The sequence below is a fragment of the Bos indicus x Bos taurus genome, chromosome 7, assembly GCF_003369695.1.
Source record: "Bos indicus x Bos taurus breed Angus x Brahman F1 hybrid chromosome 7, Bos_hybrid_MaternalHap_v2.0, whole genome shotgun sequence".
Taxonomy (NCBI): domain Eukaryota; kingdom Metazoa; phylum Chordata; class Mammalia; order Artiodactyla; family Bovidae; genus Bos; species Bos indicus x Bos taurus.
Genome location: NC_040082.1, coordinates 71,913,922 through 71,934,400, shown reverse-complemented (window position 1 = coordinate 71,934,400; position 20,479 = coordinate 71,913,922). Strand labels below are relative to the sequence as shown.

Genomic DNA, 20,479 nt, shown 5'->3' with positions numbered 1-20,479 from the left:
TTAGGCAGAGGAACAAGCTTGAGTAAAGGCTAAAAGGAACTACAGTAATTTAGTAATTGTGCAAAGTCTGTGAGCTTATGATTGAATCCTGGGCATCCTGAGAATCTGCCTTTCAGATTTCCTTTCTTTTTTTAATTCAGAGATAGATTGTGTACTCACATTGACTGTGGTGAGAGGAAACTCTTTATACCAATGCCCAGATTTTCCTCTCTCTCTCATGATGCCTTCTAAATAAATTATTTGTTTCAGTTAAGATTTTAGAGCCATTCTTTTTTGTTTCCTGCTTGAAAATGGCATTTTACAACCTTATATGCTATAAAAGATTTATAGTGAAAAGTATTTAAATCAGCCAGTTTCTGTCCCTGGTAAATCAGTTTATCAGTTCTTATGTGTTATCCTTTGAGATATTTTATACATATATAAGCAAATGCATATATTATTCACTCCATTTTGTTTTTGTTTTTAAATAATGGTGGTGCACACTATTACTTTTTTTAGTGTAAAAATATTTTAATAACTAGGTTTTTTTTAGAATTTTTATTTTATATTGAAGTACAGTTAGATTAACAATGTTGTGATTCAGCTCATTTAGACTATTACAGAGTACTGATCAGAATTCCTTGGGCTATACATCCTTGTTGGTTATCTATTTTCTTTCTTTTTTTTTTCTTGGCCACATCACACAGCTTGTGGGATCTTAGTTCCCACACCAGGGATTGAACCCTGGGCCCTCCACAATGAGAGCACGGAGTCCTAACCACTGGACAGCCAGAGAGTTCCCTGTTTATTTTAAATATAATAATGTTTACATGTGAATTCCAAAGTTCCAGTTGGTCTATTCCACAATCCCCATAACCATAAATTCGTTATGTAAGGCCCTGAGTCTGTTTGTAAATAAGTTAATTTATGTCGTTTAAAAAATTTTCCTCATATAATCAATATCATATGTTTGAAATGGAATCTCATCCAGAACATCAGTATAGAACAGAAAAAAGATGGCGCTGCTTTAATTTGGGATGGAGAAAAGGCATATTTTCTTCTTCCTCTCTTGGGCAGACCCTGAGGGACTCTTCAAGATACACTCTCTGAGGAACACAATTGAAACTACTTTTTGGATGGAGTTTCAGCACAAGGATTTTGAGAAGTCCAGAGGGAGAGATCACCTGAACCAGTAAATGTAAAATGTGTTGTTACAGGGGGAAACAGTTGGTGTCACATGTGGAGGAGGGCAAGGGGGAAGGAAGCCAGTTCACCTGTGTTTGGGCTGTCTATTTCTGTTCTTTAGAATAGTCTATTAATAGATAATAAATGTTAATTAAACGTTCCTTTAGAGATACATACTGAAGTATCATGAAGGAAAATATATCTGGGGATTTGCTTCAAAATAATCAAGACATGAGGTTTGTAGATCATCACAGCTTGTACCAAAATTCATGCATCCTGGGTCTCTCCATTGTATGAGAGGGCTGGTGTTGTAGGGTATTAAGACTGGAAAGACAGCATAGCCTTAGGGAAAAGACACTAGAATAGAAGGCCACATATTCTAGTCTTCTTGTTATCTTGAGGAAATCACTTAGGTATGGCAAAAAACATTGCTTTTTTTTTTTTTTTTTAAGGTACATGGGGACATATAAAGTTAGATTGGGTAAAATTTGCCTTTTATTTATTTATTTATGTTTTCTCCATGCCAGTTTTATTGCCCCTTTTTTTAAATTGCAGAAAGCTATACAAATTGTTTTACTGTGTTTTCTGAGGGCATCTTTGTTTTAAACTTGAGCTGACTCAAGTTTAGTACTATCCGTTAGTGACTTGTCTCCTTACAGTATTGATTAATTTCTCTTAACAGTATTGACTAATTTTGACTCAGATAAAGAAGTACAGTAAGGAGAACAGATGTCTTTTTTGAAGAGACTGAGGCATCTTCTGTTAGTTGAATTATGATGTAAAGGTGTTGTGAGGAACATTACCTGGTGAGAGTTTATGAGCAGAATCCCCTTATTCAATGAGAGAGTAAGGTCACTGATTGTGTTGAGGTTGAGTATAGTTACAGATACTAAAGGCTGATGTTTTTATTTGTTTTTCTGTGTTGTGATCTAGTGAAAAGAGTATGGGCAATTGAACAGAGCACAGACATGGCTCTGTTTGGCATTTACCAGCTCACTTCCCATTTCTGAGCCTCAGATTCTACACCTAAAACAGATAGTAATTGATATCTGCCTCATTGTCACTATGAGATTTAAAATAGAAAGAATATACATTTTCATTTTCTCCTACTTGGAGTATCAGAAAAACACTTCCTTTTTCTTGTGTGACTTTACATTGGAATTGTATAGTCAGTTACCTCTTGCTGGTGTCAGAATACCTTTTTAAAAAATTTTTCTTACCTGTTCTCCCCCACCAAAACAAACTCACTCAGGCCTATAATTACAATAAAATACTAGCTAGCTATATGGTTTGTTTTCAACCTTGGCTGTTCATCAGATGCACAACTAGATGCCAAAAACCTCACTTTGTGTATATTGAATCAGAGTCTCCCGGCCTGTGGGTGGGTATGAGGGTCTGGCTAGGATTGAGAACCGTTGATCTGTTTCTTCTGAAGCAGAAGCAAATCCGTAAAAGGCATAGACTAAAGCAGAAGTCAGAGGGAAAATAAGCCCCAGGTCGTACCCAATAGTTACATGGTATAATGATGAATGGGAATCGTGGGGACATAATAGCTTCTCAAACAGTGAAAGAAAAATTTGTGGACAGAAAGACTGTGAAAAATGAAGTGATTTATGCTGTAATGTTTTGGCACTAAGTTTTCTATTGTAGCAAAAATGCTTCTTGTCAGTGTTACGAAATTCTCCAGATTAAGAGTTCAAGGATATCTCCAAACTAATGTTTAAATCATTCAGTTCCAGTATAACGTACAGACATAATGGCATACATGCCATTTTCTTTTCTTGCATCAGGCCAGAGAGTATAGCTCTCCTCTCTCGTTCTAGCCTTTTGGGGTTGTAGAGGGCTGCACCCTTTCAGGCCTGTCTTCTGTGCTGTTATCAAACCTGTTTTATTGTGGGTTTGAGAATTTTTATGGCATAAAGCCAAAGGTCTGGGCTAAGCAGGAATGCCTTGGCCTGCATGTTTCTGTTCTACCTTGTGAGCAGGCTGCCCTTTGTGAGCAGCTTCATGCTACATCCAGGCGGGGCTTCCACTGATAGTCTCCTAGCCTCAGCCTTAATTACTGTGTGGTCCTCAATACACCTGTTTCCATGACTAACCTAGCAGCTGCTCTACTTTCCAGCTTTCAGTGGACCAGTTCCCTGCTTTTCTGCTGTCCTTTTCCAAGACTTCAGTGATTTTCTTTGATCTATTGTCAATGACTTTCTCTTTGATCTTTTGTTTCTGATACTTAGCCAATAAACAAGAGGTCATTTCTTACTCATAACAATTAAGTTGTACACAATAATCTTTAGTCTTTTGCCTCAGCTTGCTGTAGGTTAAAATTGTAATGCTGCCAGAAATCGTTTATCTAACTACTCTTTGCTAGATTTTTTTTTGCTACATGGGTCCCAGATCCCCTTTTTTTCTCAGTGAAAGTTAATAGACGTAGCTCTGACTGCCATCTGCACTGTAGAGAGGATTGGTGAGAGGAGACTTAAGGACTCCAGTTCACTCCTTTGTTCTTTGATTGGTATGGTGAAGTAGGGATCAGACGATGCTGACTTCTAATCCCCACCTTTTGTTAAAGCTCTCTACACTTCTGACAGGATCACTCTTTGTCTCTCTTTCCTGGTCTGCTGTAAATATGGGATAATAAAAACTGTGCTGCCTACCTCACCTGGTTGTTTTTGAGATTCGTATGATCAAATGGATGTTAAAAGAGCTTTGACAACTAGAATACACACAAACATTTATTTGACTATGTAGCTGTGAGCAAGGTGGGAGTAAAGCAGATGCTTAAAGTTCTATTTTACTTTCTATTCTAGAGTTGAACATTTCCTTTACAGTTCTGGTTGATAATGGGAAAGGAAATCACAATTCTCATAAGGTAGAAGAATTGTAATCACTGACTAAAAATAGCTATAATTTATTTTTGATTTCTTGTACTGAATTAAAAATAGTATTAGAGTTGTTCAGCCTCCTACAAAATTGGAGGTGTTATCCTACTTCACAGGCAGAGAAACAAACTGCCAACTAAGAGAGGTAGAGTAACTCTTCAGAGTCTCACAGGTGGTTTAAGAGCATAGCAGGAGTTAAGCCCGTACATTTCTGTTATGCTGACTGGCAGTGTATTTAATTCCTCATTTAATTATAAGCAAATGTATATGAAGGATTAAGACTTTAAATTTAGTCACTCTGAGTTCATTCCAGTTCAGTCACTCAGTCGTGTCCAACTCTTTGTGACCCCGTGAACCGCAGCACACCAGGCCTCCTTGTCCATCACCGACTCCCGGAGTTCACCCAAATCCATGTCCACTGAGTTGGTGATGCCATCCAACCATCTCATCCTCTGTCGTCCCCTTCTCCTCCTGCCCTCAATCTTTCCCAGCATCAGGGTCTTTTCAAATGAGTCAGCTCTTCTCATCAGGTGGCCAAAGTATTAGTGAATTACATATGCACAGAATAGTATAGCTATTTATCTTGTTACCCTACTTATCTCATAGTCATGGACAAGTCATTTGGTCCCTCTGTCTTTCACAGTCTCTTTGGGAATAGTTTATCCCTCAGAGAGGACACTCATTTTTAATAAGTTCTAGAAAGTGAAAGGCAGTGGCACCCCACTCCAGTACTCTTGCCTGGAAAATCCCATGGACGGAGGAGCCTGGAAAGCTACAGTCCATGGGGTTGCTGAGGGTTGGATACGACTGAGCGATTTCACTTTCACTTTTCACTTTCATGCATTGGAGAAGGAAATGGCAACCCGCTCCAGTGTTCTTGCCTGGAGAATCCCAGGGACAGGGGAGCCTGGGGGGCTGCCGTCTATGGGGTCACACAGAGTCGGACACGACTGAAGTGACAGCAGCAGCAGCAGCAGAAAGTGAAAGTCGCTCAGTCATGTTCGACTCTTTACGACCGAATGGAATTCTCCAGGCCAGAATATTGGAGTGAGTAGCCTTTCCCTTCTCCAGGGGATCTTCCCAACCCAGGGATCAAACCCAGGTTTCCCACATTGCAGGCAGATTCTTTACCAGCTGAGCTACCAGGGAATCTTAATAAGTTAAAATACTATGTAAATTATATAATAGCATTGGAATTGTGTTTCTATTTAAATATTTTTAGGTCAGTTATTTTGAATTTGAAATATTTCTCTAAACATAGTGTTAAATGGAGGTTAAGTGCCTGTGCTGCCATATTAATTCTTAAAATAATTGAAATAATACCTTTGCAAAGAAACACAGTGAATAATAATATAGCAGCTGCTTTTGAGTTGTAACTTTGTGTTAGGCCCTTTATAACTTTGTAAGTTTGACTTCAGAGAGTCAGTGTTTTTTTAAATTTATTAATTAATTTTGGCTGTCCTGGGTCTTCCTTGCTACATAGGCTTTTCTCTAGATACGGAGAGTTACTCTTTAGTTGTGCTACACAGGCTCCTCGTTGTGATGGCTTCCTTGTTGTGAAACACAGGCCCTAGAGTGCCCGGGCTTCAGTAGTTGTGGTATATGGGCTTAGTTGCTCCATGGCATGTGGAATCTTCTCACATCAGGGATCGAACCCGTCTCTTGCATTGGCAGACGTATTCTTTACCACTGAGCCACCAGGGAAGCCCCAGAAAATTTCTGTATAGCATTCAAATGTATTTGTTGTTCTTCAGTCGCTCATTCATGTCCCGACTCTTTGCAACCCCATGGGCTGCAGCACGCCAGGCTTCCTTGTCCTTCACTATCTCCCGGAGTTTGCTCAAACTCATGTCCATTGAGTCAGTGATGCCATCCAGCCATCTCATCCTCTGTCGTCCCCTTCTCCTGCCTCCAATCCCTCCCAGCATCAGGGTCTTTTCCAATGAGTCAACTCTTCTCATGAGGTGGCCAAAGTACTGGAGTTGCAGCTTTAGCATCAGTCCTTCCAATGAACACCCAGGACTGGTATCCTTTAGAATGGACTGGTTGGATCTCCTTGCAGTCCAAGGGACTCTCAAGAGTCTTCTCCAACACCACAGTTCAAAAGCATCAATTCTTCAGCGCTCAGCTTTCTTCACAGTCCAACTCTCATTTCCATACATGACCACTGGAAAAACCATAGCCTTGACAAGACGGACCTTTGTTGGCAAAGTAATAGCTCTGCTTTTGAATATACTATCTAGGTTGGTCATAATTTTCCTTCCAAGGAGTAAGCGTCTTTTAATTTCATGGCTGCAGTCACCATCTGCAGTGATTTTGGAGCCCAAAAAAACAAAGTCTGACACTGTTTCCACTGTTGCCCCATCTATTTCCCATGAAGAGATGGGACCAGCTGCCATGATCTTCGTTTTCTGAATGTTGAGCTTTAAGCCAACTTTTTCACTCTCCACTTTCACTTTCATCAAGAGGCTTTTCTCCGAGGAATTCCCTAAAGTTATTGAGTTGGCCAAAGAGTTCCTATGGTTTTAAAGTAAAAATAAAAGACACATTTTCACCAAGAATTATTGAACAACACATTTACCGTTTTGTTCTACTTCGTTCTGACATTTTTCAGGCAACTTTATAATCCTACCTTACCAAACTTTTTATCTTTTTGAGCAAAGAACTGTACCAGGTACTTTTTACAGTCTTCCAGAGAATTGAAATTTTTTCCATTAGGAGAATTTTGTAAAGACTGAAATAAATAGAAATCCAAAGGTGCCTTGTCGGGTGAATACAGTGGATGAATCAGAACTTCCCAGCTAAGCTGTAACAGTTTTTGTCTGGTTATCAAAGAAACATGCAATGTAGTCTTGGTTTTATCCTGATGGAAGATAACGTGGTTTCTGTTGACTAGTTCTGGTCATTTTTTGTCAAGCGCTGCTTTCAGTTGGTCCAACTGGGGGTAGTGCCTGTTGGAATTAATTGTTTTGTTTTCCAGAATTAGCTCATAGTAGAGGATCCCCTTCCAATAGCACAGTATACACAACATTACCTTCTTCGGATGAAGACTGGTCTTTGGTGTGGTTGGTGGGGGTTCATTTCACTTGTTCTATGATCTTTTCTATTCCACAGTATTATATATTATCCACTTTTCATCATGTCAGCTGTCTCCTGCATGGTCTAATGTTGACTGTTCTCTATATCTTGATTTAATTGCTATCCCCTTCAACTGGTCTGCTCAACTGTGGAGCATTGCCCAGTGAGAAATCTCCAGTGCAAAACTTAGAAATCCATTTTTTACACATTTGATTAGTCACATCACCTTCTCCACATACTGCACAAATCTTTGTTTGCATCTCAGTTGCATTTTTCAGTTCAGTTCAGTCGCTCAGTCGTGTCCGACTCTTTGCGACCCCATGAATCGCAGCACGCCAGGCATCCCTGTCCATCACCAAATCCCGGTTGGTTCACCCAGACTCACGTCCATCGAGTCATTGATGCCATCCAGCCATCTCATCCTCTGTCGTCCCCTTCTCCTCCTGTCCCCAATCCCTCCCAGCATCAGAGTCTTTTCCAATGAGTCAACTCTTCGCATGAGGTGGCCAAAGTACTAGAGTTTCAGCTTTAGCAGCATTCCTTCCAAAGAAATCCCAGGGCTGATCTCCTTCAGAACGGACTGGTTGGATCTCCTTGCAGTCCAAGGGACTCTCAAGAGTCTTCTCCAACACCACAGTTCAAAAGCATCAATTTTTTGGCACTCAGCCTTCTTCACAGTCCAACTCTCACATGCATACATGACCACAGGAAAAACCATAACCTTGACTAGACGGACCTTTGTTGGCAAAGTAATGTCTCTGCTTTTGAATATGCTATCTAGGTTGGTCATAACTTTCCTTCCAAGGAGTAAGCGTCTTTTAATTTCATGGCTGCAGTCACCATCTGCAGTGATTTTGGAGCCCCCAAAAATAAAGCCTGACACTGTTTCCACTGTTTCCCCATCTTTTTCCCATGAAGTGACGGGACCGGATGCCATGATCTTCGTTTTCTGAATGTTGAGCTTTAAGCCAACTTTTTCACTCTCCACTTTCACTTTCATCAAGAGGCTTTTGAGCTCCTCTTCACTTTCTGCCATAAGGGTGGTGTCATATGCATATCTGAGGTTGTTGATATTTCTCCCGGCAATCTTGATTCCAGCTTGTGTTTCTTTCCAGTCCAGCGTTTCTCATGATGTACCCTACATATAAGTTAAAGAAGCAGGGTGACAATCTACAGCCTTGACGTACTCCTTTTCCTATTTGGAACCAGTCTGTTGTTCCATGTCCAGTTCTAACTGTTGCTTCCTGACCTGCATACAAATTTCTCAAGAGGAAGAGTTGCATTTTACCTTTCTTTAATAAAACATAGTGTGCCAAAAGTGTTGCTTTTTTCTTTCCATCTTCAATATTAAAATTGCTACACAACAAGTCACCAATCTTGATAAGTTTTTTTTTTTTAATGCATGGTGATATGACAGCTATAACAATGCAGTGTAACAGAATTGTTTTGAAGGAAGTTAAAGACAACTAAGCACTACTAGAGCCATTTTATGGGAAAAACCGAATGAACCTTTTGGTCAACCCAATAGCTGTTCTAGATGGGGGAATATTTGGATTTCTAAAATGGTTAGGGGGTTACGATATATTTAAATAGTGTGGAAAATTTATTTGTAAAGTGTAAAATCTTATGTAAATAAAATTTTGGTTTATCTTCAGCAAATAGATGATGCAGTGTTAAAAGCATTTTTATTGGAGTTAGATTTGAATCCCTGCATTGATATTTTATTAATAGTTTTGTGAACCTGGGTAAATGAATTAATTTCTGCCTCAGTTTTTGCATGCATGCTATGGAGAAAAACAGCCTCCTACCCTGTTCTTGGAAGCTACTGTGACATCAGAAATAATTAAGCGTTCAGCAAAGTGTCTGATTTTTTATTGTGCCTAAATGTACCTGGCTAGATTGTTATACTTAGTATAGTTGTTTTCCTTAGCAGTTACTCGATGTATGATGTGGTTGGGATACACTTTAACCCTCTTAAAGTACATCTTTAGTTAGTGTGCAGGCTTCTCTTGTTGAGGAGCATGGGCTCTAGAGCTTACAGACTCAGTTGTGGCATGCAGGTTTAGTTGTCCCGAGGCATGTGGGACTCAAGTTCCCCAACCAGGGATCAAACCTGTGCCCTCTGCAGTGGAAGTGGGAAGTGGGGAGTCTTAACCACTGGACCTCCAGGGGAGTCCCATGGAGTTTTATACTTGTTCAAGACCAAATTCCAGATTGTATTTCCCCAAACCTGCTTTTCCTGTAGTCTTCTCCATTTTAATAAATGGGAACTCCATCTTTGCAGTATTTAAGGCATAAAGGAGTGATCCTTGAGTTCTCTGTTTTAGCATACACATCCAGTCTATCAGCAAGCCCCCTGCCATCCCAGCTAGGTTCACATAACTGTTACATCACAAGCCCCTTTAAAAGCAAAAGATGGGGGAGGGGTGTGATTAGTTGTTTCAAACTTCTTGGTGCTAGATCTTTTGTTCTTGAGGTCAGGTGATGGTCAGGTAACAGGGTTCCTATAAATCTCTACCAAATGAATGTTATTCTCTGTCTTTACAAGAAAGGGCAAGGTACCAAGGCACTACTTGTACTCTCCAAGGTCTCAGTTCAGTTCAGTTGCTCAGTTGTGTCCAACTCTTTGTGACCCCATGGACTGCTGCACACCAGGCCTCCCTGTCCATCACCAGCTCCCAGAGCCTACTCAAACTCATGTCCATTGAGTCGGTGATGCCATCCAACCATCTTATCCTCTCTCGTCCCCTTCTCCTCCTGCCTTCAATCTTTCCCAGCATCAGGGTCTTTTCCAATGAGTCAGTTTTTCTCATCAGGTGGCCAAAGTATTGGAGTTTCAGCTTCAATGTCAGTCCTTCCAATGAATGTTCAGGACTATTTTCAGTCCTGACTAAGAGGAGGCAGAACTCAGTCGGCAGCTCCTTCAGGGCCAGGTTCCCACATCTTGCCCAGCTGTCATCACTGAGGGAGCCAGGCACCGAACCCAAATGGCCCTCAGTATCCTCAGGCCACCCAAATAGGGGAGACCAGGTCTCACTGACTGCAGCCTAGACAAATGACAAGGGTGGGGGAGAGGTTCACCACTTCCTCAAAGCCTGGGCCAAGGCTAGTGGAGGGCCTTAGTGAGGACTCTGAAGCCCTGAAGGACATAGTCCCCAGTCTGTTCCTTGGGGCCTCCAGCTCACCTGCTGGCTAGAAGCTAAGTTAGCTGGAGGCCTTTTAGGACAAGGCCTGAATCTGACTCTTACCTCACACTCTACCTGATGACCTCCACACACCACTGACCCTTGGCTGAATCATTTCCCTGATGGTTCCTCATTGATGGTTGCTTGTGGGCAGGGCCCACCGAAGCACCGACCAATGGCTGAGCAAGAACTGTTGCCTAGTAATAGGGTGCAGAATAATAAGGCACAGCACTGGCTGCCTGATAAGGGCTGTGCTCATACTGCTCTATTAACAATGTCTCTCGTGGAGCATGGGCTCTAGAGAGAGCTGGCTCAGTAGTTGTGATGCACGGGCTTAGTTGTCACTTGGCATGTGGAATCTTCCCAGGCCAGGGATCGAACCCGTGTCCTTTAAATGAGCAGGCGGAGTCTTAACCACTGAACCACAGCCCCTCAATGGTATTTCTTATAGGGCAGATTTGGTAAGGAAGTCCCTTGAAATTTGGGGCTCCCCCAGTGGCTCCATCTTAAAGAATCTGCCGGCAGTGCAGGAGAGTCAGGTGACAGGGGTTCTATCTCTGGGTCAGGAAGATCCCTTGGAGGAGAAAGTGGCAACTCATTTTGGTATTCTTGCTGGGAAATTCAGTAGACAGAGGGAGCCTCTTTTGCTACAGTTCGTGGGGTCACAAAGAATTGGACTTGACTGAGTGACTGAACAACAATAATAATATGCTTAAGTGTTTCTTCAATAATAAAGAATATCATGTTAGTTATTTTGGGGAATTAGCCAGACAGTAACTATTGAACACCCACTGTTTGCCAAGTACTGCTAGGGCTAAGTGTTGGACACAGATAGTGTGAGAGGTCTCCTTTTCGTTAAGGTGACTATAGTCTCTGAGGTCTACTACCTGTAGACTTAAAGATAAGCTTTGCTATTATCATGTTATAATGAAATCATATTGGAAAGTGCTTTATAAGCCACCCAACTTACAGAAATGTAAGATTATTTTTACTTTATTTACTCAAAAAATTCGTATCTTAAAGGAACAACAGTGTGAGTTTTATGTAATCTGTCACCTTAGGTGTCCTACTTGTAAAATACTGAAACTACCTACTTTCAGCATAAGAATAAAGGAACATGGAGAAGGAAATGGCAACCCACTCCAGTATTCTTGCCTGGAAAAGTCCATGGACAGAGGAGCCTAGCAGGCTGCAGTCCATGGGGTTACATGACTGAGCATGTGTGCATGAGGGTGGAGGGTCACGGGTTGGTAGCAATAAACTGGTAGAACTAAAAAAAAAAAAAAGAATAAAGGAACAGGTAGGAAAAAGTTGAAATTCCAAAGGAAAATTCAGATAGCCCTGTATAATGTAATTCTTTAGAATAATACTTAAAATTTGGTATTTTGTAATATTTTTTTAGCTTTTTTTGGATTGTGTCCTGAGTCATGTGGGATTTTAGTTTTCAGGGATTGAACCCTTGCCCCTTGCAGTGGAAACACAGGATTTTAACCACTGGACCTCCAGGGAAGTCCCAAAACTTGGTATTTTAAATAAGTTACTAAACATATTTTTTTCTCCTTTTGGAATTGATAAAAGCAGTTGTTGTTATTGTTTAGTTGCTAAATCTTATCTGACTTTTTAGAGCCCCTTGGACTCTAGCACATCAGGCTCCTCTGTCCATGGATTTCCCAGTCAAGAATACTAGAGTGTATTACCATTTCTTTCTCTAGGGGATCTTCCTTACAGGGATTGAAACCCATGTCTCCTGCATTGGTAGGTGGATTCATTACCACTTAACCACCAGGGAAACCTGATAGAAGCAGTAGCAGACTGCTAACAGATCTTTGGTATATGATTTTTACTTGTTTATAAACCAGAGAGAGGATTATGTATGTATACTCTGTTTGAGTTGAAGTTGTTCTCAAAATGGATGGTTTGAACTGCTGCTAAGTTACTTCAGTCGTGTCCAACTCTGTGCGACCCCATAGACAGCAGCCCACCAGGCTTCCCCGTCCCTGGGATTCTCCAGGCAAGAACACTGGAGTGGGTTGCCATTTCCTTCTCCAATGCATGAAAGTGAAAAGTGAAAGTGAAGTCGCTCAGTCATGTCCGACTCTGTGTGACCCCATGGACTGCTGCCTACCAGGCTCCTCCGTCCATGGGATTTTCCAGGCAAGAGTACTGGAGTGGGGTGCCATTGCCTTCTCCGAAATCAGTTTTTAGATATCAAATAATCAAGCATCTAAAGAGATGCATTTTGTCTTACACATTGCTATTGTCTTCTAATGTGAGTTTAATTTTAGGCAGTTATTGTTACCTAAAATGACAACTGAGTCCTCTGATAATTGTCATGACAGTGTTAGTTTCTCCCCACATTAAGACCTATATCCCTGTACATTCTTGTTTATTTCTCTAATTGTGGCAAGCGGGGGCTATTCTCTAGTTTGTGGTGCATGGACTTCTCACCACAGTGGCTTCTCTTGTTGCGGAGCTCGGGCTCTAGAGTGCGCAGGCTCAGTAGTTGTGGTGCACAGGCTTGGTTGCCCTGAGGCAGGTGCAATCTTAGTTCCTGGACCAGGGTTCAAGCCAGTGTCCTTTATTTTGGCAGGTTAAGCACACTGGACTAGCAAGGAAGTCCTCACTGTACACTCTTAAAAAGTTATTTTAGAAGATATTGTTTGATATACCAATATACAATACTAATGGGTTTTATATTTTAAATTTGTTAAGAGGATAATCTCAGTTAAGTTTTTCTTTTATTTTTTAATTAATTTACTTTTGGCTGTGCTGGATCTTCGTTGCTGTGTGGACTTTTCTCTAGTTGTGGCAAGTGGGGGCTACTTTCCAATTGTAGCTTTCTGGCTTCTCACTGCAGTACCCCTCACGTTGCAGAGCACAGGCTCTAGGGAAAACAGGCTTCCGTAGTTGCAGCCCGGGGGCTTCTGTAGTTGTGGTTCCTGGGCTCTAGAGCACAGGCTCAATAGTTGTGGTGAACAGGCTTAGTTTCTCCTCACCATGTGGGATTTTCCTGGATTGGGGATCAAATCCTTGTCCCCTGCATTGGCAGGCGGATTCTTTACCACTGAGTCACCAGAGAAGCCCAGTTATCCTTACTACAAAATTTTTTTTAATTAAAGGGAAGAAAGATACTATTGTAGTATGATTTGGTTGAAGAATAGTTTACTTCGTATGCCTGGGAAGAATCTGGTATCTAAGGGTTATCTACTCTGTGGTAGCATTCAGGTAGAACACAACTTAGCCTGTACCACCTGAGCTTGTTTCATCTTAGAAAACCATTATAGTTCTGGTTTGGATCTCTTGATGGAAATTCAAGGGAAAGTGAAAGTTTTGGAGTTTAGAAGTCCAGTAGTTGTTGGTAAGGGGTGGTTCCTTCTGAGGGTGGTGAGAATCTGTCCCATGCCTTTCTTAATATCTGGTGGCCTCTGTCGAACCTTGGTTTGTAGAGAGCATTCTCCCTGTGCCTTCACATCACTTCCTTATATTTTAAGTTTTTGTTTAGCCACTAAAGTTGTGTCCAACTCTTTGAGAATCCATGGACTATAGCTGCTAGGCTCCTTTTCCATGGGATTTCCCAGGGAAGAATACTGGAGTGGGTTGCCATTTCCTTCTTCAGGGGATCTTCCCGACCCAGGGATCAAACCCATGACTGCTGCTTAGTATACAAATTCTTTACCATTGAGCCACTTGAGCTGTTCTGCAATAATGCCTGTCCTCCATTCTAAGCTTAGATGACACTTCTTCACTCTAGTCTTTGTTGCTATTGTCCAGGAATTTTGGAGTCAGGAATTCATGTTTGTGTTTCTTGTTTTGCTTTGTATGTAGGTTTTTAGTTGAATTATGGGCTTTTACAAGGAGTTGTTCCAGAGTCTTTCTATCTGAGGTATTTTTAAGCTTGTGAGGAGTCATATCCCTTCCCCCCTTTAATTTTCCTTTGTCCTTATTTTCTCTATTTTCATGCTTGGAAGCCTGTTTTTGGTCTGAAATTCTTGCCTGTTTCTAATTTTTTATATATTGACGTCACTTATAGGGATTTCCCTGACAATCCAGTGGTTAAGAATCTGCCTTCCAATTCAGGGGAATCATGTGCCATCCCAGTCTGGGAACTAAGATCCCATATTTCTTGGAGGGTCTAAGATCATGTGCTGTGATGAAGATATTGCAGCTAACCCAAAATAACTAAAAACAATTTTTTTTAATTTAAAAATATCACTAGTATTTGGGTGTTGTTGTTCATTACTAATATGTATTTGTATAGGCTTTTTTTCCCAGTAGGTTATCATATTGTTTTTTTTTTCTTGGTTGTCCTGGTAAATGAATTAAATAATGAGAAAATTAATGTTTCAAGTTTATGAAGATCTTCACCCATGATACCTTTAGTTTAATGAAACTTTTGTGTTTCTCAGCGACTTTTTTTTTCATCATTGTAGTTCAGGCATAATTTCTAAATAGTTGGTATAACTTACGTAAGGTTTGTATTACACTTTCAGTATCCCTTAACTTCATCTGCACTTTGCGTATTTCATTGTTTTCTGCCTAATTTGTTTAATAGGCCTCTTGTTGGTTGTTAACTTTTTTAAAAAATTGAAGTACATTTGATTTACAATATTGCGTTAGTTTCTGGCGTAAAGCAAAGTGATTCAGTTATACACATTCTCCTTTCAGATTCTTTTCCATTTTAGTTTGTTATAATGTATTGGATATAGTTCCCTTTGCTTTATACTGGGACCTTGTTTATCTACCTTATGTATAGTAGTTTGTATTTGCTAATCCCAAACGCCCTAATTTATCAGCCCCCCTTTTCCCCTTTCAGTTCAGTTCAGTCACTCAGTCATGTCCGACTCTTTGCGACCCCATGAATCACAGCACACCAGGCCTCCCTGTCCATCACCAGCTCCCGGAGTTCACCCAGACTCACGTCCATAGAGTCAGTGATGCCATCCAGCCATCTCATCCTCTGTCGTCCCCTTCTCCTCCTGCCCCCAATCCCTCCCAGCATCACAGTCTTTTCCAATGAGTCAGCTCTTCGCATGAGGTGGCCAAAGTACTGGAGTTTCAGCTTTAGCATCATTCCTTCCAAAGAAATCCCAGGGCTGATCTCCTTCAGAACGGACTGGTTGGATCTCCTTGCATCCAAGGGACTCTCAAGAGTCTTCTCCAAAACCACAGTTCAAAAGCATCAATTCTGCAGCGCTCAGCTTTCTTCACAGTCCAACTCTCACATCCATACATGACCACAGGAAAAACCATAGCCTTGACTAGACGGACCTTTGTTGGCAAAGTAATGTCTCTGCTTTTGAATATGCTATCTAGGTTGGTCATAACTTTCCTTCCAAGGAGTAAGTGTCTTTTAATTTCATGGCTGCAGTCACCATCTGCAGTGATTTTGGAGCCCCCAAAAATAAAGTCTGACACTGTTTCCACTGTTTCCACATCTATTTCCCATGAAGTGATGGGACCAGATGCCATAATCTTAGTTTTCTGAATGTTGAGCTTTAAGCCAACTTTTTCACTCTCCACTTTCACTTTCATCAAGAGGCTTTTGAGTTCCTCTTCACTTTCTGCCATAAAGGTGATGTCATCTGCATATCTGAGGTTATTGATATTTCTCCCAGCAATCTTGATTCCAGTTTATGCTTCTTCCAGCCCAGCGTTTCTCATGATGTACTCTGCATATAAGTTAAATAAGCAGGGTGACAATATACAGCCTTGACATACTCCTTTCCCCCTTTAGTAACCATAAATTCATACTGTGTTAAGTCTGATTCTGTTTTGTAAATAAGTTCATTTGTAACATTTTAGATTCCATATATAAGTGATATCATATGTTGTTTGTCTTTCTTAGCCCAGTTTACTTCACTTAGTGTTAAACTCTCTAGTTCTATCCATGTTCCAGCAAAGAGCATTACTTCATCCTTGTTATGACTGAGTAGAAATTCTATTGTGCTTCCGTGATGTCTCAGATGGTAAAGAATCTGCCGATCTGCCTGCAATTTGGGAGACTTGGCTTCAGTCCCTGCATTGGGAAGATCCCCTAGAGAAGGGAATAGCTACCCACTCAAGTACTCTTGCCTGGGAAATCCCATGGACAGAGGACCCTGACGAGCTACTGTCCATGGGGTCGCAAGGAGTCGGATACAACTGAGCGACTAACACTTTCACTTTCAGAATTACATTGTATATGAATACTGCATCTTTATCCATTCATCTGTTGATGGACATTCAGGTTGCTTTCATGTCTTGGCTATTGTAAATAGTGCTGCTGTGAACATGAGGTGCATATATCTTTCCAATTGGAATTTTCTCTGGATAATGCCCAGGAGGTGGATTGTTGGATCATATGGCAGCTCTACTTTTTAGTTTTTGAGAAACCTCCGAAGTGTTTTCCAGTTTTCACTTTTCTCCACACCTCTCCAGCATTTATTATTTGTAGATATATATATTTTTTCAATGATGGCCATTCTGATCAGCATTAGGTGGTACTTTGTTATAGCTTTGCATATTTGATTTGCATTCCTCTAACAACTAGCAGTGTTGAGCATATTTTCATGTGCCTATTGGCCTGCTGTATATCTTCTTTGGAGAAATATCTGTCCAGATCTTCTGTCTTCCTTTTAAACATTAATTTGGCTGTGTGGCATCTTTAGTTGCAGCATGTGGGATTTGTGAGCAGGGGCTGCTCCTCATTATGATGGGTTTCTCGTGGTGGCTTCTCTTGTTGTGGAGCACAGGCTCATGGTGCACAAGCTTCAGTAGTTATGGCGTGTGGGCCTTATGAATTGTGGTACTCTGGACTCTGGCTCAGTAGTTGGGGCTCGCAGGCTTAGTTGCTTCACGGCATGTGGAATCTTCCTGGCCTAGAGAGATCCAACCTATGTCCCCTGCATTCACAGGTGGGTTCTTAACCATGGGACCAGCAAGAAAGACCAGATTTGTTTTTCTGTCCCATCTCGGTATCATGGTTTTAAAGTTTTGAAGCCATTGCTAACTTTGAAGTAATTTTTTTTTCCCCTGATAACTTACAGAATGATAATAGGCAAAAATGGCGCCTTTGCATGGTGCTTTTGAAAAAGTTTTTTTAAAAAAACATTGTAGCTTCTGTCTGTGTTCCTAGTAACTGTATATACATGAAGAACTAATGACACTGTTTTTTAAAAATTTATTAAGCACCTACTATCTGACAGACACACTAGGCATTAGTATTATTTTTAACTATTTTACTTTTGGCTGTGCTGGGTTTTGATTGCTGTGCAGACTTTTCTCTAGTTGTGGTGAGCAGGAGCTACTCTGTAGTTGAAGTGTGTGGGCTTCTCATTGTGGTGGCTTCTCTCGTTGCAAAACACAAGCTTGATGAGTGGGCTTCAGTAGTTGTGACACATGGGCTCAGTAGTCAAGGCTCCTGAGCTCTGGAGCACAGGCTCAGTAGTTGTGGTGCACAGGCTTCAGTTGTTCCTTCTCATGTGGGATCTTCCTGGACCAATTATTGAATGCATGTCTCCTGCCTTGGCAGGTGGATTCTTTGCCACTGAGCCACCAGGGATGCCTGAGACTATTTTTAGTAAGTGTATTCTGTGAGAATTACCTTTCTCTGAATGCAGTCTTACAGTTGAATGGTAACTTACAAATCATGGAATTGAGCCTAGTACTTTGGTATCCTTGAGCCCCAGATATTACTGATCATTATTTTATTTGAATGATTTCACTCTTTTCATTCACAAATATTTCATTTAATTCCTATTTATTTATTTGGTTGTGCTGGGTCTTAGTTGCAGCATCTGAACTCTTAGTTGTAGCACATGAGATCTAGTTCCCTGACCAGAGGTCAAACTCAGGCCCCTTGCATTGAGAGTGAGAGTCTTAGTTATTGGACCACCAGGGAAGACCCTATTCAGCATATTTTTATTGAACACTCAATATATTTCAGGTGGGTACTTCTGTGGGCAGTAAGCAGGGACAATCAGGTCTGAAACAGGAACTCATCAAGCCTCTTTTGAGACTTGGAATTTATGGAAAGTCATATTGTTTGTTTGCCTTCTTGGAGTAAATGTATAGATCCTTTGTCCAAGTATCTTAGGTGCTGTTTTTAGCTACCTAGAAACAGTTTGGCATATGTGCCACTCCTTTGTGTGGTTTATCAGGTGGGAAACTCAGTCCTAGTAAACACAAAGTCATCTTTCTCTCAGGGCAGGAGACCTGTACTGTTGATGGGATGTTAAAGATGTTGTTGTTGTTCATTCACCAAGTCGTGTCTGACTTCTTTGTGACCCTATGAACTGTAGCACTCCAGGCATCCCTGTCTTTCACTATCTCCCGGAGTTTGCTCAAACTCATGTGCATTGAGTCAGTGATGCCATCCAACCATCTTATCCTTTTTCAATCCTTTCTCTTCCTGACTCATTGGAAAAGACCTTGATGCTGGGAAAGATTAAGGGCTTTTCCAGTGAGTTGGTTCTTTGCATCACATGGCCAAAGTGTTGGAGCTTTAGCATCTGTCCTTCCAGTGAATATTCAAGGTTGATTTCCTTTAGAGTTGATTGGTTTGATCTCTTTGCAGTCCAGGGGACTAAAGAGTCTTCTCAAGCACCACAATTTGAAAGCACTGATTTTTTTTTTTTTTTGGTGTTCAGCCTTCTTTATGGTCCAACTCTCATATCTGTACATGACTACAGGAAACACCATAGCTTTGACTATACAGACCTTTGTTGGCAAAGTGATGTCTCTTCTTTTTAATACATTGTCTAGGTTTGTCATTGGAGAAGGCAATGACAACCCACTCCAGTACTCTTGTCTGGAAAATCCCATGGACGGAGGAGCCTGGTAGGCCGCAGTCCATGGGGTCGCTAAGAGTCGGACATGACTGAGCGACTTCACTTTCACTTTTCACTTTCATGCATTGGAGAAGGAAATGGCAACCCACTCCAGTATTCTTGCCTGGAGAATCCCAGGAACGGGGGAGCCTGGTGGGCTGCCGTCTATGGGGTCGCACAGAGTCGGACATGACTGAAGTGACTTAGCAGTTAGCAGGTTTGTCATAGCTTTTCTTCCAAGCCACAAGCATCTTTTAATTTCATGGCTGTAGTCACCATCCACGGTGATTTTGGAGCCCAAGAAATTAAAATCTGTCATTGTTTCCATTTTTTTCCCACTTATTGGCCATGAAGTGATGGGACCTGATACCATGATCTTCTTTGAATGTTGAGTTTTAAGCCACCTTTTTCACTCTTTCTTCTTCATCAAGAGCCTTTTTAAGTTCCTCTTTGCTTTCTGCCATTAAAATGATGCCATCTGCATATCTGATGTTGTTGATATTTTTCCTGGCAATCTTGATTCCAACTTGAGCTTCATCCAGCCCAGCATTTTACATTGTGTACTCTGCAAGTAAGTTAAATAAGCAGGGTGACATTATGCAGTCTTGACATATTCCTGTTGTTCCATGTCCGGTTCTAACTATTGTTCCTTGACCTGCATACATATTTCGCAGGAGGCAGGTAAGGTGGTCTGGTATTCACATCTCTTTAAGAATTTTCCATTTTGGGCTTTCTCTAATTGCAGTGAGCCGGAGCAGCTCTTCCTTTGCTTTGCATAGGCTTCTCATTGCAGTGGCATCTCTTGCTGCAGAGCACAGGCTGTAGGCATGTGAGTTTCAGTAGTTGTGGTACTTGGGCTCAGTAGTTCTGTTACATGGGCTTAGTTGCTCCCTGGCTTGTGGGATTTTTCTGGACTGGGGATTGAACCCATATGCCCTGCAATGACTGGAGAATTCTTAACCACTCGCCCTTTATTGTTAATTAATTAACAGAAATGTCTATGTTTGAGAAGAATGGAGAGTATCACTTGCCCAAGGGACCACGGTATCCTCCCCACCCTCCAGTTTTATTGAGATGTAGTTGGCATGTAACACTGTAATGGGATCAAAGTCTCTTGATATTGTTAACATTTTTCTTGGGCTCCCTGCTTCCACCCTGTGTTGTATTGTGATCCAAGGACTAAGGCAAAGATATCTTTTCCTTGGGATGATTCTGTTTCTCTGTTACTCAGTTTTTAGTTTTTTAGAATTTAAAATACTTATTTTCCTAGAATGCAGGTAGATTGCTTATGTCAAGCAAATATAAATTGAGAGCTACTACCAACTGGAATATGTTATAAACAGTTAAGACAAAATAATTTAGTTCT

At 41.1% G+C, this 20,479-nt stretch overlaps 1 protein-coding gene across 8 annotated transcripts in view; it reads left to right on the top strand.

Moving 5' to 3' along the window:
• NSD1 (nuclear receptor binding SET domain protein 1) overlaps positions 1 to 20,479 on the top strand; it is a 153,453-nt gene that overhangs the window by 45,037 nt on the left and 87,937 nt on the right. The window contains exon 2 of one of the 8 annotated variants that reach the window (XM_027546880.1): positions 1,057 to 1,171. The exons of the other annotated variants lie outside the window; for them this stretch is intronic. The gene's annotated coding sequence lies outside the window, so the exon portion shown is untranslated. The remainder of the gene's footprint in view (positions 1 to 1,056; positions 1,172 to 20,479) is intronic. 8 annotated transcript variants of the gene reach the window in all.